Raw genomic sequence first — 19,217 nt, 5'->3', positions numbered from 1 at the left:
TACTTTCATATTTAGCTTTTCAATGCTAGTATTATGAAAGTTATTTTTATTATGAATAATTTTTCCCTGCAGTTTTATTTGCTTCTGTTTCACAAAAAAAGTTTGCAATTTGGTATATTATAACAGCAGCTCATTAAATTTATCTTTTGCGACCAAAATAAATTGTTGGATTAATCCTTTTTTAATGGATAATCAAAGATATACATTATTAATGTAAAACTTGGGGGAGCAGAAAGTTTCCTTAATCAATTTTCCTTGATTTTAGTGAGAGTATACATTTCTATTTTCATGTAGCTAATATGATGCTAGAATTCAGCTCAACATTGCAAATTCAATATATGGATACATTCAGGGCTGCAACTGAGAAAAGCTGTACGCAACCAACATGCAAATTCAACTAACTAAAATGATAGAAAAAGGAATACATAATTAGACATATTTCCATGTCAACATTTGTAAAAAACTGTAATTTCACTCACATATATGATAATATTTTATTCCTATAAATAACACTTTATTTTTGCAACTATATGTCAAGACAATTTTTACTCTTATTTCTCCATGATTTTGAGTTCCAATTTTTTCTTTGTCTTTTTCTCCTCCCTTCTTCCTAAAATGGTGTAATGTCTAGCAAAGGCAACTTCCAAGGTTCAGAATACCAGCATACTAAGTCTCCTTTTTATTCAGTAACAAATTAAGGCAAAACATTCACACAACAGAGAAAATCAAAATACAGCATTCACCAAGTATAATTCAATAATTTCCAAGTACTACTCCACCTCTGGAAAGTACATTCATTTACACACTCAAAATGTCTTTCTTCTCAAATGGAGATTAAGATTAGTTTCCAATCAGAAACAAAGTATATTCATTCAGTCAATCACAGTGTACAAAAAAAAGTCAATTTTCCTACCCCTGGATCACAACTAAATTACAATTATCATCATTTAAATCCAAGCACCTTCCCAGAAGTAGAAAACACAAAGGCAATCTAGCCCTGAGCTACAACAAGTTTAAGATATCATCACAGCATTTAATATCCAAAGAGAGGTCTTTTCTTCATCTTGACCCTAGGCAAGTTCTCGGCAATCTCGGTTCCTGGGGAGACAAAGCTTAACAAGGCCATAATATACATTGCCAGTGTCCTCATTAATTCATTCTCTGCCTGCAAAAGAGTTTCAGGACCCCTGAAAATATCAGCAAGAACCTCTTCCATGATTTCTGTAAACATACAACAAGACAATCCTTCAGGGCTTCTGAACCAACAGCAAGGTTCCAGAAACTCTACAAAAACAGCAAGGTTCCAGCATCTCTGCAACAACAGCACTGTCCTTCAGACAAAATACAGGCATCACAGCCATGTCTCCTTAGTCCTTGGCAGCTCCGCGTGGCAGCTCTCAAAAGTCCTGTGCAGTTCCAACTGGCCCTCAGCAATCCTCCCCAATGCTGCTTCCAAATGTTCTTCTGCCTCTCTCTTTGGTTGGGACTTCTCTAAATCCACAGCACCAGCTCCTCCCAGTTCTGCCCTCTCTTTTCATGACAAGTCCATCCCACAAGTGGGATTCATAAGCTCTGGGTTTCAACACTCTACCTGAAAACCAAGCCAATCCAGGGGATTTTTAAATTCCATTACTATTACAAATTGTAGGCAATTCGATAAAGGTTATGCATGTGTAATTATGTAAAATTATTCCATATTAGTCATATTTTTGAAAGAAGAAACAGATCAGAAGGCAGAAAATCCAAGAAAAAAGGATAAAGTATGTGAAAAAAAAGTATGATTCAATCTGCATTCAGAGTCCATCAGTTATTTTTCAGATGTGGATAACCTTTTCCTTTTTGACTCCTTTGTATTTGTTTTAGATCATTGAGTTGCTGAGAAAAGCTAAGCCATTCATAGTTGATCATCACACAATACTGCTTATACAATGTAAAATGTTTTCCTGGTTATTCTTTTTTATACTTTTCATCTATGCTATAGATCCATATATATATATATATATATATATATATATATATATATATATATATATGATCTATTAAAGTCTTTCCAGGTGTTTCTGCAATCTGCTTGTTCATTATGTCTTACTGCACAATGGTATTCTTTTACATTCATACAATACAGCTTGTTTAGCCATTCCCCCAATTGATAGGCATCCCCTCAATTTCCAGTATTTTGCCACCAGAAAAAGGACTGCTATAAATATAGTTGCATGTGAAGATACTTTTCCCTTTTATATGATCTCTTTGGAACACAAAACTGATAGTGGTATTCCCACATCAAAAGGTGCGCACATCTTGTTTGCCCTTTGGGCATAGTTCCAAATTGCTTTCCAGAATGTTTGGATTAGTTCACAACTCCACCAACACTGCATTAGTGTCCCAATTTATCAAAGACCTACACAACTTGGCAGTATGTAGGGGCTAAAATTAAAAGAGCCTAAACTTCTTTAAGCCTCAAATAAGTTTTTAGAGGCCCATTTTCTAAATAAAGGTATAATTAATGATTAAACTATTTTGCAAATAAAGAATATTAAAAAGGGAAATTTCAATTAATTTCAAATAATTATACTTATCATTTAAGATTTTTATTTATCACGAAATCACATTAATATTAAAAATTACTTTGCTAAGCAGGACATAATCCAGAAACTGCACTAACAAAACGGTTCTTTATGAAGTTATCTTCAGCAAAAAAAGTCCCAGCGGCAGCATTTTTTTTAGAAATTTGAAAACTAACCTTATAAGCCACCTCATTTTCTGAGTTTACTTACTTGAAAAACTGTTGTTCCCCACTGAGCTTTTTCAACAATTTGGATGATTTGTTTTTCATTGGTGTCCAATTTGCTCAAGTCAGGATGCTTTGATTCAAAATGGTGACAAAGACAGTATTCCTTCAGAATGACTGTTACTTCTTGACAAGCAAGGCAAAATATTTCATCTCTTTCATAAGCAAACACGTAGCTGTTTGTCCACTCCAAATTAAACACTATATGTTCTGCTTTCTATCTTTTCTTTTTCTTACTAATTTTACAAAGTCACCCCCAAAACTTTAATGTTAGAACCAAAAAATCTCCACAGCAACTGTTCACATACAAAGAATACTGAATGGAGTTTCTGACCTTAGAAAGAGTACCAGACACTCATGTAACTTGGAGGGCAGCCATGCAGCACACGAGGGGAAGAAGTCCTCTCATTTTTGTTCATCCCGTAGGAGTTATCAGCCGCATTAGTGTATAGCCACACTCACTTCGTCCTTGTTGAATGACAGTAACAACTGAAGACTTAGCAAAACATTATAACTCTCACTCTTATAAGACTAGAGATAGACTAATGATGATTGGTTGCTACAGGTTGCTTGAAAAACAGGAGAAAGTGTGATAGAGCAAAACACCCAGCAACTTACATGATGGGCACAGTAGTGAATAATGGAAAGCAGGTTAAGCAAAGCATGGGCAAAGTACCTGTTATGTCTTTACTTTCTTATACAGCCTCTGCCTTTTTCATGTGCAAAATTATTTGGCAGGCTGCTTCTGGCCTACAGGCTAAATATTTTGCAGATCTGATTTATTACTTTACTTTTTTTTTGGTCATATTAGCCAGTCTGATAGATGTGAAGTCACACCTCAGAGTGCTTTTAAATTGAATTTCTCTAATCAAAAGTGATTTAGAGATCTTCTTATTATGCATATAGATAGCTTTGATTTCTTCATCTAAAAACTACCTATTCATATTCTTTGAGCATTTATTAATTTGGGAATGGCTTGTATTTCTATAAGTTTGACTCAGTAATCTTTAGAATTGAGAAATGAGGCCTTTATCAGAGACACTTGCTATAAAGTTTGTCTCCCAGATTTCTACTTTCTTTTTAATCTTGGTTGCATTGGTTTAGTTTGTGCAAAAGCTTTTTAATTTAATATAGCCAAATTTATCAGTTTTATAATACTTCATAGTGCTCTCTATCTCTTGTTTGATCATGAACCACAACTCACCTGACTTCTCCTTTAAGAATCTGGATACTATACAACTTCATGCATATATGTTTAGTATTGATATTGTTTATTGCATGTTTTAGAAAAATATAGGTTCCTCCCTTATCTCTTTTAATAAGGTATATTTTTGATTTTGCTTTGCCTGAAATCCTCCCTTCTTTTTTTAACTTCAGCTGAGGCATAATTGATTCTACTTCAGCCCCTTACCTTTAACCTGTGTGTTTCTCTGCTTCAAGTGTATTTATTGTAGACAACATATTGTAGGATTCTGGTTTTTGATCCACTCTGGTATCCATTTCTTTTTTATGGGAGATTTCATCCCAGGAACATTCACATTATGATTATTAACTCTATTTTCCTCTATCCTGTTTTTCCTCCTGTTTGTCCTCTCTCTTCTTTGACCATTTATTTCTTTGATGGTGATTTGCTTCTGTCTATCACCTCATCAACCAATCTGCCCTATCTTCTGTCAGCTCCTTCCCAACCCTCAACCTTTACTTAATCTCCTTCCTTCCTACTTTCCTGTCTGGAGGCGGGGGGGGGGGGGGGGAGGTCATGACGGAGTCAAGATGGTAGAGTAAAAACAGAACTTCTGTGGGGCTCTGGTTCTAAAAGGAGACTCTGAACAAACTTTGGAGCTACAGAACCCACAAAATGACACAGAGAAGCTAACCTCCTGCTGAGGGAAGCCTGGCAGGCTAGAAGGAAATGGCCAGTGCACCACTCTGGGAGCTGACCACAGCCCCATGCAAGCTGGGGGTCTTAGCCTCAGGGTGGCCACAGCCAGCCACTGGGTGGAGGGACTTCAGAACACCAGCAGCTGTGGTGATTCAGAATTATCAACCCATTGAGGCTAAGGACAAAATGAAAAGTCAGTGCAGTGTGGACTTTGGCGTCCAGTAGTTCAGGCTGTGGTCAGCCTTTGCTCCCAGGGTTAGAAGCCGCTGAGGCCATGTAGCCATGTAGCTGCAGCCATGTGACTGCTTCAGCTCCTGGCCTGCAGATTGTAGGGGGACCAAGCAAACAGTTTGAAGGGTAATTGCTCTTGCTTTAACCTGCTTGGATCTGGATTGCAGTGTAGGGTGGAGGTCCTGGGGTGTGGGACCATTTTGCCAGAGTGTGTGGAGGCTTCAGAGAGGACACCCAACTAATACTATCGGCAGCTGAGAAAATATCAGCCATTGGGACAAAGCTCCCCTGTCTGATATCAGAGTGCAACTATGGCAAAAAGTCCAAAAGTCAAGTAATTGAGAGACAATTTGAGCAAACCAGGGAAGCAATTCAATCAGAGCAACCCAACTTAACACTCCTATTTTGGGCACAAAAAGGATCAAAGCATGGAACAGGAGGAAGACAGTGAAGGCAGAACTCCTTCACCAAAAACTTCTAAGAAAAATACGAGCTAGTTACAGGTGATAGACAACCTAACAAAGGATTTTGAAAACCAAATAAGAGAAGTGGAGGAAAAATTTGGAAGAGAAATGAGAATGATGCAAGAAAATCATGTAATGACAGTCAACAACCTGACTGAAGAAAATAACACCTTAAAAAACAGATTAAATCAATGTAGCAGCAAGCACCCCAGCGTCCCCAGGGTGGCTGCCAACACAGGTTCTTAGATCTGCTTTGCTAAAGGAAAGCAAATCAAAATGGGTTAACAAGCTTGCTTTAATCTGTCAAACATATATCATTTCCCTAGTTCAGGGGGAAAAGTTCAGCACCCCAAACTTCAGAGTATACAGACATAATTATCAAGACAGAAAAACAGATCAAGTAGACAGGTTTCCAAACTGTCCAACCATTACATCCATACCAAATCAACATGTGGGTTTTTCAAAGCTGGGGGGCTCTGGATAATGGCTTCCCAGAGTCTCATCTGATCAAATCACAGAACACTTCTCAAAGTGAGCCCCAAAGTAAAGCCTCACATCAGGGATTACATAACCTTCTCCTGGGTCAGAGAATGTAACCACCCTCTTTACCCACTGCCCAATCACACAGCATAATGGTGTGGGCATTCCTGAAAACCAAGCCTCCTGCCACAGGCTCCATGTGACCAAGTTCAGCCTATTAGGAGGCAGAGTATATTTTCAAATCAAGGAAGGTTCCCAGAGTCTCTTAAGCCTCTCAAAGGGCCTAAGGGCAGGGAAGATCTTTAAATTTGCATTTCCATTACACTCAAATGGCAAAAGAGGCTCAAAAATCTAATGAGGAGAAAAATGTCTTAAAGAGTCAAATTTGCCAGATGGAAAAAGGATCTCAAAACCTCACTCAAGAGAATGATTCCTTCAGATTAGATTAGAGGAAATGGAAGCTAGTGACTTTATGATAAATCAAAATAATATTAAACAGATCCAAACAAATGAAAAAATAGAAGGCTCTGAGAAATATCTCATTGGAAAAACCACTGACCTGAACAATACATACAGGAGAGATAACTTAAAAATTATTGGACTGCCTTAAAGCCATGATTAAAAAAAGAACCTAGAAATCATCCTTCAAGAAATTCTCAAGGAAAATTGCCCTGATGTTTTAGTACCAGAGGGCAAAATAGAGGTTGAAAGGATTTACCAATCACCTCCTGAAAAAGTTGAAGGGAATAGAAATATGTATAAATGTATATATATATATATATGTATATATGTATATATACACACACACACATACATACATACATATATATCTATATAGGAAGTTATATGGGTATATGAATACATATGTGAATATGTGTATATATGTGTACAGATATACATAGATAGAGGGAACAGGACCAATTTAATATGAAGGGATGATACCTAAAAGGTGAAATTTAGAGATGAGAGAGGAATATGATGAGAGGAGATGGGGAGAGAGAGAATGGGGTAAACTATCTCATATAGAAGAGGCAAGGGAAAATGGTTACAATTGAGGGGAAGAACAAGATAGCAAAAGGGAATGAGTCAACCTTATTCTCATTGAGTTTTGCTTAGGGAGGGAATGACATACACACTAAATAGGGTATCTCACCCTATAGGAGAGTAGGTGGAAAGAGCATGAGAGGGGGGTGATGGAAGGGAGGACTGGCTGGGGGGAGGGAAGTTGGAAGCACCCAATTTTGCAAAGGTACAGGATCAAAGTAGAGAACAGAACAAGTGGGAGGTGGGATAGGAGAGAGGGCAATATAGTCAGTCTTTTACAATAAAATACACTATGGAAATGTTTTGCATAGCTACACATGTACAACCTATACTGAATTGCTTATCTTCCCAGTAAGGTTGGGTGACAAGGGAGGAAGGGAATGAATCTGGAATTCAAAATTTTAAAAGCAAATGTTTGAAAAAAATATACACATATATAATTATATACATATATATATATATATACTATTAATAATATTATTTTATATGTAACTGGAAAATAAGATATACAGGCACTAGGGCATAGATATCCACTGTGCCCTACTTGAAAGTCAGAGGAGGTATGGGAGAAGATACAGGAGAGAACAGATTGGAAGGAAGGATATCCAGTGGTATCACTTATTTTGGCATGGTGGTTAGGGGGAATATGGGGAGAAAATCTGTAATTCAAAATCTTGTGGAAATGAATGATGTAAGTTAGAAGTTAATAACCCATTTGATAAAAAAGGAGAAATTTCTATATGCAACTGATTGTGTATATTATTCCCTCTTTGAGTCAATATTCATTAGACTAAGGCCCTAAGGCCCAGAGGTGATCCTTGAGTCTGGTGCTGTGATGAGAAAGTGGAATGGGGTTTGGCTTTTGCTTCTGGAAGCCACAGGTGGCTGGCAGCTTACCTGGTGTCAAGTCTTGGTCCTAGTGATAATGCCTGGTGTGTACTGAGGTCATTTGAGTGTTTTTGCATTCCCCTCGGGGCCACACTGAAGGACTTGGCATTGTGACCACTGGAGGATGCCTGTTTGTCCAGGCCTACACTAAAACACATGGTACTTCTTGCAGCTGAAGTGTACCAGTTGCCCTGGCTATGTTGAGACATGTGGTGGGGTTCTGGTGTTGGCATTTGTCTGCTCCACCTCACTGAGGTTCAGGAGCTCTGACTGATTTGGTGAGGTGGGGTTTCCTGCTTGCTTGCTGGGAAGCTTCCTATCTTGGCATGTGCTCTTCCTTTACCCAAGTAAAACAGATCTTCCTTGCCTATCTTACAAGTTTTTGTGGGCTAAGAAATTGTTTCATCCTATCTTTTTGCTGGTTATTCTGTTTCAGGAATTGTTTTGGGGTACTATTGTATTGTTTTTTGGAGGTAAATGTGGGAGACTTATGGTAATTTACTGCTCACTGGTTTGTCTTGGTTCTCATACGTCTATGATAATATATTCTGACAGATTTACTAGGCAGAGAACCATTTCATGATGATATAATTTGATGTAATAAGGATATGATAGTAATGTTTTTTTCCTTGATTCATCAAAATATACTTGTCCTTCTGCCTAATCTAACCCTTCTAAAGATAATCTTTTCTAATAGCATTCAAAAAAATAGGCAATTAGTATCTTTCAATAGTGTATGTAATTTTATTTGGCATCATTGTACTGCTTTATTTATCTTGAAACTATTGACAACGACAACATATATCCCAGTTCTCTATAAAGTGGAACTTTTTGTATAATACAGCAAATATTTCCTATATAAAAGGCCCATTCCAATAAGCCCAAACAGAAAGCATATTTTTAGTAACCATTATGTAAGACACTGGGTATATAAAAATAAAATTAAAAACAGGCCATGGCATCAAAGTTGATATTCTTCAGAGGGGGTGGGTAAGCATTTACCATTTAAACAGGTAATTGACTACATGACAATGTAAGGAGGGAAAAAGCATTAATGACTAGAAAGATAAAGAAAAGCTTCTTACAGGAGGTGGCACATGAATCTTAAAGGAAGCCAGGAATTCTAAGAGTTGGGTATGAGTGAGTATATATTGTTGGCATTGGGCCAATCTATGCAAAGCAGCAGAGATGAGCAATGAACACGGAACAACAAGTAGGCAAGTTTGGCTAAAACATATCAAAGGGGATTAATGTGAAATAAACCCAGAAAAATAGAGTGTGAATGATTTTAAATGTCAAATTAAGGAGTTGGTATTTTATCCTTTAGACTACAGAGAGTCCCTGAAAATTTTATATTTTTACTCAGCCCTATATGCAGTATAATAGAGAATATTTAAGACTTCCATAAAGTTCTTAGGAAGTCTTTTGTGACATGAAGTACACAACTATCTTTAAATAAATTCTAAAGTTTAATTTTGCTTGAGTATATATATTTTAGGGACATGCACTTAAGTTAGTAGCTTCACACTGAGAAGTTCTCATATCAAACTCTTGCTAATTAATTCATTCATAGAGAGCTATAATCAGGACAAAATTACTATATATTATTTTCCAAGTTTAAGTACAGGAATTACTTCCTTTTTATGTGGACTTTCCTCTTTTAGTTATTTTCTGCTCTTTCATGGGACCTTTGGGAAATTTGAGTTAAACGCCAACAACTCCGGGCTTTAAAATATGGTTAAGTTTCTTCGTGGATTCCTTTGGGAAGGACCTCCAGGCCCAGCTTAAATGGATTCTTCTGACTGCTTTCAATTTGGACCTTACTTTATTAGATAATATTTTTCTGAACTTTGTCACTTTGGGAAATGTTTGTACCTGATCCCAAGCTGACTGCTTATTTTCTTGATTGTGTTTTGTTTTAAAGAGCTGTCTGCTCTCATTCATCTAGTTTGAAGGAAGCAAAGCCTTTGAAATTAAAACAGTTCCTCCTAACTTGGTAAGGAAATTGCTAGGGGAAAAAAATATTTCTTTTTAGAAACTTTAGTTACTTACTTATGTGTTAAAGAGTAGAGTTTAATTTTTTTCCTTGTTAATTAGTTTTCAATGAAGTAAATTTTATAGCATTTTTAATGTAGTAAGAATATTGAAAATACATGAATTTTTAAGCAATGGACAAATGAAATTTTAATAGTAGGTTACAAGAAATTAAAAATCCTCATTTATTACTTATTACATTTTAACTTTTACTAAATGTTTTACTAAATTTTACTAATTCTCATGCTTACAGTAACCTTTTAAGAATAAGAGAGCCAGTATATTTTCCCCAATTTTATAGATGAGGGAACTAAAATAAAGAGAAATTAAATGGCAAGACATGATTTTTAAACTGACTGACTCAGAATGTCATCAATTTTTCTGTTGTTGTTTATACTATTTTCTTTTTTACCCTAGAATGACGACTTTAAAATAGAATAGTTGATAAATCTCATTTGAAACAGTTTATTTACTATTAACGTAACAAAAGTGACTTCATTGGATCTCATCCATTCCTATTCCCTTTAAAGGTACAGAGTTCAAGCTGTCCCAATCTTCTAATCCTATGAGACTCGATTATATCCTTCCATAAGTCTGATATAGGAACCTGGTCATTGTACTGAGTGTCATTTTTTTAGTTTTCAGAATAGGGTACCAGTATAACTTATAAATTATCTGTCCACTTCCTCTTACCTGAACAACATAATCAGTTCACCTTCTTTTCTAACCTTGTATCCTGTCAGTGATTTTTTTTTAATGTAGTCTCTAATCAATGTCAATATTTTTAAGCCTATTTACTCCTACATTCTTTATAGATTGTGGTATTCCATGGTTTGTATTCATATAACATCACTAGAAGAAAATATTGGTGTTTAAAAAGCACACCCTGCACCAGAATGAACCTTATTTTGATCATATTGGTCTTTTTGATGCTTTATTGTGAGAAGCAATGTGTAGAAGTAGATTGAAGGCTGCCCTTTCAGCTAGGAAAACCTGAAGACTCTGAACCTCAGGCCAAGTCCCTGGCAGTTTAAATCTGATATTAAATTAAATGATTTACTGTTAAGTCTCTCAACAATTAACAAAAGAAGATTTACTTACTCTCATTAAATAATTATTCCAATGTGTATGTGAGTGTGTGAATGAATGTATTGTACATAAAACACATGCATATAATATATATATAGTATATTTATATTATACATTTGTTTACATAATGTATTTGAATATACTTGTATTTAATCTATATCACATGTAAACTATAATTTACATTTTTAGTTTTATCTATTATATTGTTATTAATATCTATCTTGATATTTCCATAATCTCTATCTATATCATCTAAGTTTCTATTTACAGAATCTCTGTGAATATAAATACAAAATCATAATTGTTTCTCTTTTGGCCAGGAACCCTGAGGGTTTTTCTCTCCCAGTTGATATTTTTTCTTTGGATTAAAGGGGCCATCCTTTGAGTAACTACTTAAAGAAGCCTATTCACTGGATGGATGTTATCTCACTCTAAGTGAGAAGCTTAAAAGACCTTAGCCTAAAAGGGTCAAATTGTCCCATTGCATCCTGGGTCATCTCCAGTTGTCTTGATGAATATTTGGCCACTAGACCCACGTGGCTGTGGAGGAGAAGTGAGGCTAGTGACCTTGCACAGCCCTCCCTCACTCAAATCAGTCAACTGCCAAGTCATGTCATCACCTCCATGATGTCATGATATTCTTCCAGAACAAAGGACAAACACAACAACCGGTCTATTCATCTATTGAGTATACTCTACTTGCTAGATAGATGAATAGATAGATAGAGATTCTAATAGAGTATACTCTGAATTTATTCAGCTGAGCTAAGTAAGCACCCTTGTTTCCTAATTAACCATGTTGTTCTGGAAGTCAGGCATCAAAGAATGCCTTGAGTTTTTTTTTTCCTTTTTTTTTTTTTGGAGGCAGGGGAGGCAATCAATGTTAAACAATTTGCCCAGGGCTCACATAGCTACTAAGTGTCTGAAGTCACATTTGAACTCAGGTCCTCCTGATGCGTAGGTTGGGGCTCAATCCACTGTATTATCGAGCTGCCCTGTGTTTTGAGTTTCTTACAGCTGTATTGTATTCAGGACTCCAGGCTGAGATGTCAAAAGCCTTTTTATCCTTTGAACTTGCAATTGGAAGTTACAATTACTTTCAATGCCTTCTTTTAAGGACAGGAGGAACCAGCCTCACCTGTATGGGAGAGGAAGGTTAGAATATTGCTCCAACCATATCACAGGGTTAGGTTCTACCTTTTTCACCTCTTCCTCTTGTGATCTGGAGCAAGTCACTATAGCTATTAGTGCTCTAAGCAGCTCTCTAATATTATTAATTGCAAAAAGCAATGGACCTGCTTTGGAAAGGAGTTTCCTCACTGAAGACTGAAGGTTAACAATACCATTGCAATTAACCTGATTTAGAAGAATAAAGAAGTTAAAACAGGCCCCTACAAAGTTAGCATTCAGATTTCCTTAAAATACATTTTCTACTAAAAGGAGGTAAGTAAACAAAATGGGGAAAATGCTTCTTAATAGTGCATATGTTTACCTAAAGAAAGATGACTCACTCTGGTACAGATAATGTACTGCATGGAAGATCATTATAATAATCTTTCCTGATGGCTCCTTCTTGAAACATGGATGACCATTTAGTCAAGGACAATTTGAATGGAGTTTGAACATTTAATGTCAAGACTCTATTCAATCAGGAGAAAATAACATGTGGCAATTTTGCCATTCCTCTTCCCCATGGTGATTTAAAAATCCAGTCATTCTCTGAGTTTATGTTTAGAATCAAAGCACCCCCAGTCAAATAATATACTACTTAGGTTGGTTTCTTTAAATTGCTGTTATGATTCAAATAATGATACTTTTACCACCATTTCTTCTAGTAAACAATCCAAAAGAAAAAGAAAAAGAAAATTTCTAAATCACTGTCTCAGCAAATTTCTATTTTTGTCTTTGACTTGAAATTGCTTGAGTACCCCCTCAACTAGTTTCTTTTTTAAAAAAATTCATTAATCATTGTTTAGTGTGATTTTATAGTGAAGACACCAATTCCTAAAATATATTTCTAACTATAAACAAAAAGATTTGTAATGATGTTATCAAAAACCTATTTAGAAGATTAATAACACAGCTTGTATTTTAATAATGCTTTAAAATTCCAAAGATTTTTCACTTTTATGAAGTCCCAAGGTAGATGGTAGGAGATTTTTTATTGCTATTACTGTTATCATTGCTATTTTAATTTTTATTTTTAATCTCTATTGATGAGGTGACAATTTCAGGTTTAGTGATTTGCTTATGTTCACAGGTCTTCTGAGAAAGACTAGTGTCCTTTCCCATGTTACAACACTTTATAATACTACATAAAAGTCACCTCCTTATGCTGCCCCCTAACCTTACTCAGTCAATTTCAGTGGTTGCCTATTGCCCCAAGGATCAGAAATTGAATCCTTTGTCTTTTAACATCATTTACAACTTGGCTGCTTTCTACTTTTCCTGTCTCATTGGAACTTATTTTTGCTCACATAATGCAGTCCAATGATACTGACATACTTGCTGTTTCTGTCATATAACACTCCACCTCCCAACTCCAGACATTTTAATCATTCTCCCATACTTGGAACTATCTTCTACTCATTCCTGCCTCCTTTTTTCTTTGACTTCCTTCAAGTCTCAGATAATGTTTCAATTTCTACAAGGAAGTTTTGCTTGCTTTTTTGCCAGTCTTCCTTAACCTTATGCCTTCCTGCTTGATTATCTCAAATTTACCTATTACATATCTTGTTTGTACATAGTTGTTTGCATATTCTCTCTGTCACTAGCCTGTGATATCCTGGAGAGTAGGGACTGAATTTTTTATGTTTTGTTTTATTTTCATTTCTTTGTATCCCCAGTGCTTAGCACAGTCGTGATACACAGTAGTTGCTTAATGAATGCTTTTTTACTTCCATTGACAGACAGTGTGACAAAGTGGAAAAAGAATTGGCATTTGAGCGAGGAAAACCTAGGTTCAAGTGTTTGATATAAACTGACTGTGAGTGTGGGCAAGTCATTTAATCTCTCCTTGCTCTGGAAATATATATATATATATATATATATATATATATGTATATATACATATATATATGACTATAGGTTGCAGAGAATGTAACAAACTGTATTGGTAAAAAAATAAATTCCCTCATTTTATAGTTCTTTAACTATCTGACCTCAATATTACATAGTATGACTAGGTTAAGGATCTACTTTTTTCAAAGAATACATTGAAAATTTGTTTTTAAATTAACCACATTAAAGATCATCAAATATCCATATATCTATTTAGTTCACACAGCTCTAAGCCCACTTAATGAGAAAATCCTCTCTTATTTCTAAGATATAACTACCATTGAACAAACCTCTAATGTAGGCATTACTTAATCCAATTAAAATCCAAGTTAGCACTTGGATTTATAGGAGGATAAAACCTAGAATAATATGGCCAAAAGTTACCTTCAAGATCATCTAGTCAAATACTCATCTTACAGATAAAGAAATGGAAGCTCAGAAATGTCATATGATTTTAACTTATATTAGGATACATAGTGGGAAAGTAAAAAAATTAATGCATAATGTAATATTTATTTAGTATTTACAATTTATTTGGTTCAGTGAATTAAATAGATAGGAAATCATTTCCACATTTTTCTTTCAATTTTCAATGTGAAAGGCATCATGGTATAGAGAGTAAAAATCTGGCTACAGAGTAAGGAAGACCTCAGATGAAGTATGTTCTTTGAGACACACAGTATATTCTATGTCTTTGGGCAAATTACATAAACTTTCAGTGTCCTGGGCACCTACCTAAGGCTGTAAGTTAGAGAATAGTTACTGGTCTATGTTGAACAATTATTCTTAATGGTAGGCCCTAATATCAGTGAAACAATAGGTGTACTGGCTTCCCCGAAAATTAAAATAAATTAATTTAATAGTTAAAAATTATATATGTTTGCCATTATTCTTCCTCAATAGGTCATATGCATTTAATTAAATTTTATTATAAAATCATATAAAATAGCACCCATCATTCTGCTACCTTTATTTTTTTATTCTCAAATGAATATTTTAATTTAGTGTCATATATATGATTTTTCTGACCAATCAAGTAAGCCAGAGAAGATGCAGGAAGTCAATAAATAACCACAGCAACAACAACTTCCTGGGGCCTGAAAAAAGTTTTATTTAAAGAAACATAGTTTAAGTAGAAATTATTTCTTTAGAAAAATACATTGTGTAATTTTGATTGCATTAAATTGAAAATTCTTTTGCACAAAGTCAATGTAACCAAGATTAGGAGAGAAGCAGAAAACTGTGAAAGAATGTTTACAACCAGTGTCTCTGATAAAGGTTTCATTTCTAAAATATATAGGGAACTGAGTCAAATTTATAAAAATACAAGTCATTTCCCAATTGATAAATGGTCAAAAGATATGAACAGACAGTTTTCAGAGGAAAAAATTAAAGCTATCTATGGTCATATAAAAATGCTCTTAATCACTATTGATTAGAGAGATGGAAATCAAAAGAACTCTGAGGTACCACATCACACCTATCAGATTGGCTAACATGGTAAAACAGGAAAATGATGATTGTTGGAGAGGATATGGGAAAGTTGCAACACTAATTCGTTGTTGATGGAGCTGTGAACTGATCCAAATGTTCTGGAGAGCAATTTGGAACTATGCCCAAAGGTCTATTTGCAGAGCTTTTGACCCAGAAATACCACATCTAGGGCTACATCCCAAAGAGACCATAAAAATGGAAAAATGACCCACATTTACAAAAATATTTATAATAACTCTATTTGTGGTGGCCAAGAACTGGAAATTGAGGGGATGCCCATCCCTTAGAGAATGGTTCAACGAGCTGTGCTATATGAATATAATAGAATACTATTGTGCTATAATAAATGATGAACAGGTGGACTTTAGAGAAATCTGGAAAGACTTATATGAACTGATTCTGAGTGAGGGGAGGGGAACCAGGAGAACATTGTACATAGTAACAGTGACAGTGAGTAAGGGCTGATTTTGATAGACTTATCCCTTCTCAGCAATGCAAGATCCTAAAACAATTCCAAAGGACATATAATGGAAAATGCCAGCCACATCCAGAGAATGAACTATGGAGACAGAATGCAGAATGAAGCATAATATATTCTTTTTTTTTCCTTTTTCATGCCTTTTCCCATTCATTATAATTCTTCTATGCAACATGCCTAATGTGAAAATGTGTTTAACAGAAATGTATTGTAGAGCCCATATCAGATTGCAAGCTATCTTGGGAAGTGAGGGGAAAGAAAGAAGAAAAAAATTAAAACTTTTGGAAGTGAATGTTGAAAACTAAAAATAAATAATTTAATTTTAAAAAAGAAATCACATTCTAATTTTAATTTTTTCAAGATGCTAAATTTATTTGCATTTAATTTCCAATAAGTTTTTAACCCTTTCCTCTGAAACTTAGATGTTATTGATAATTCACTAAACCATTTCCAGGTGTTTTTCCTCACCAACTTTATCTCATATGTTTAACACATCAAGAAGTGTCATTTCTCACAGAATTATTTAAAAGACCTTGTCAGTCCTCTTGCCACAGGCTCATTTACTGTGAGAGGTAATTTCTTCAATGCCATGATCATAATAGCCTCTTAGATAAACCTTGCACATTCAAATATTTCTATACATCACAGAAATGTGTATTGCCATGAATGCAGTGAAATTCCATTTCCCTATAATAATTTGTCAAATGTGTTAAAATGTATGTTTGCAAGCCCACACTTCTCTGGTCTTTGTAATTTGAAGTACACTGGCTATTTTTCATTTTGTTAATAGAGTATAACTGACTGATGAGAAAACTCTTCCACTGAAAAATAATCTTAAGGTAGTGAGTTTCTCTTTCCTAATACATATGATAGTCAAGTAAGGTATTAAATTACTTTACAGGTGACTAAGCATGACTCTGAGCTTCCCTTCAAGCCTCCTCCCTATATGTCATCATGATTCAAAGAAAATCAAACCTGAGATAGAGAGTTCATAGAATCTGAGTAGTTAAGAGTATCCAGAAACGGGCAAAAGTTTGTACATTAGTTTGTTCCTAGTGTTATATTATGGAAAAGAAACTTCTCCCTTGGAATGCACAGATTTTCATCCTCATACAGATGTAAATGATCAGATAGATTTTGAAACATTAGTACTTAATAATTCTTCCAAGCAAGCTTGTATCCTAGTTTGTGATCAATATTGCCTTTTTGAGTTGGAGATTCTGTTAGACTAAAAAGTGGCTCTACAACTCAGTTTAGAAGTATATTTCACTTTTTTCTCTCAAAATAATTTTTATGTATGCCATAGGTATTTATATCAATCCCATTAATGGTTTTACCCTCATATGAGAAAGAAATCACTTCCCCTTTCCCTGTCCCTTTTCCCTTGGTGATTTCTTCAGCAAGTATGGGTGTAATTTTCCATCTACATAGGTGATTCTTGAATTTACATATCTGAGCCTAACCTCTCTCTCCTGAACTCACATCCCTCTATACAAACAACTAGCTGTATATCTCCATCTGGATCTCCCATAGTTATTTGAAACTCAATATGTGCAAAGTGTGTGTAACATTATTTTCTCTCCCTAAGTCACTCGTATCCCCAACTTTTTTTAAATTTCTGTTGAATACTCCACCATCCTTCTAATTACCCAGATCCACAATCTTGTAATCACGCTCAAAATTAAACTTTTCTTCACTACACATATGTAATCAACTGCTAAATTCTATCAATTTTATCTATGAAAACATTTCACATCCATTGCCTTCTCCTCCCTCACATGCTCACTCCTAATTCAGGCCTTCATTACCTCCTCACTAGCCTATTGCAATAGACTATTAATTACTCTCCCTTCTCTCTAGCATTTCTCCCCTCTAATTTATAGTCTTAAATCATATACAGTCCTGTTCACCAAATTCCTCTCAAGAATTTTCAGTGGGGGCGGCTAGGTGGCACAGTGAAAAAAGCACCAGCCCTAGAGTCAGAAGGACCTGAATTCAAATCCGACATCAGACACTTGACACAGTAACTAACCATATGACCTTAGGCAAGTCACTTGACCCCAATTGCCTTGCCTTCTCCCCTCCAAAAAAAAAAGAGAGTGAATTTTCGGTGGCTCCCTATTCAGTAGTAGCTAGTTGATGGTACACTTAATTGAGCACTGGCCCTGGAATTGGGTGATTTTGGTTCAACTTCACTAGTGCTGTCCCTGGCAAATTACTTAACCACTGTCTGCTTCAATTGTTCATTCTATAAAATTGATTCAATAATTGTATCTACTTCCCAGGATTCTTGTTAAGATAAAATGAGATAATCTATTATTTCTACTAAGATCACATATATTCTCTGTGACACTTAAATCTATCCATCATCTTTTTATAACCTAATTTTCCTAGTTTATTATTCATTATTCTCCACATCTGTAAAGGGCTGTGCAAACCTTAAAGTGCCATATAAATGCTAGCTATTATTATTAGATATTATTATTTCACACCCTTAGTATTTCATCCAAACTGACCCTAAATATTTCTTGATACATACAGTTGGCTTCCCTTGGACACTATGCTATATAGATATAATATTTTATTTTTTAGGAAAAACAGAAATGTTATTGAAAAATATTTATTATAATCTTATTCTAGCTTTTTTGATGCTACTTTTTCTTGGTTATCACCATTACTGTCACAATAATTGTTAAAACCATTATTATTGTTATAATCTCATCTTCAGCTAGGTGGTCAATGGATAGAGACCTAGGAATGGAGTCAGGAGAGTCTGAAGTCAAATCCTGCTTAAACATTTACCAGCTTGTGACCTTAAGCAAGGTACTTAACCTTTGTTTTCCTCAGTTTCCTCAACTGTAATATGGAAAAAATAATAATGTCTATTTTGCAAGGTTGTTGTTTTGCAAAAATATTTTTAAAACACTTAGCAAAATTCCTGCCACATGATAGGCACTATATAAATGCTCATTCAATTCCCTTCTACTTTTTCATATTTTTAAATGAATTTATATAGAAATGGTCCTAAGACATTGTGTCCTGCTATTATTTCTTTTTATTTGGTTTTCTGAGGACTTTTTACACTGGTTGACATGATGTACAAAGGCTTCTCTTCTCCAGCCTTACTATAATCACTTTCACTTCAGAGCCTGAAGCAGACAGGACAAGAGGGATGATGTGCAAATCTCATCCTGTTCTCACATGGTTTCACTTTCATTTTCCAATATCTCAATGTATTGAAAACACTTCATGCCATATAGTTGGGGATTATGAGAATCTGGCATG

Source organism: Petaurus breviceps, unplaced genomic scaffold (genome assembly GCF_028583685.1).
Source record: "Petaurus breviceps papuanus isolate PSGF00001 unplaced genomic scaffold, PetGlider_PUasm1.0 90743, whole genome shotgun sequence".
Lineage (NCBI taxonomy): Eukaryota > Metazoa > Chordata > Mammalia > Diprotodontia > Petauridae > Petaurus > Petaurus breviceps.
This window is presented reverse-complemented; position numbering follows the sequence as displayed.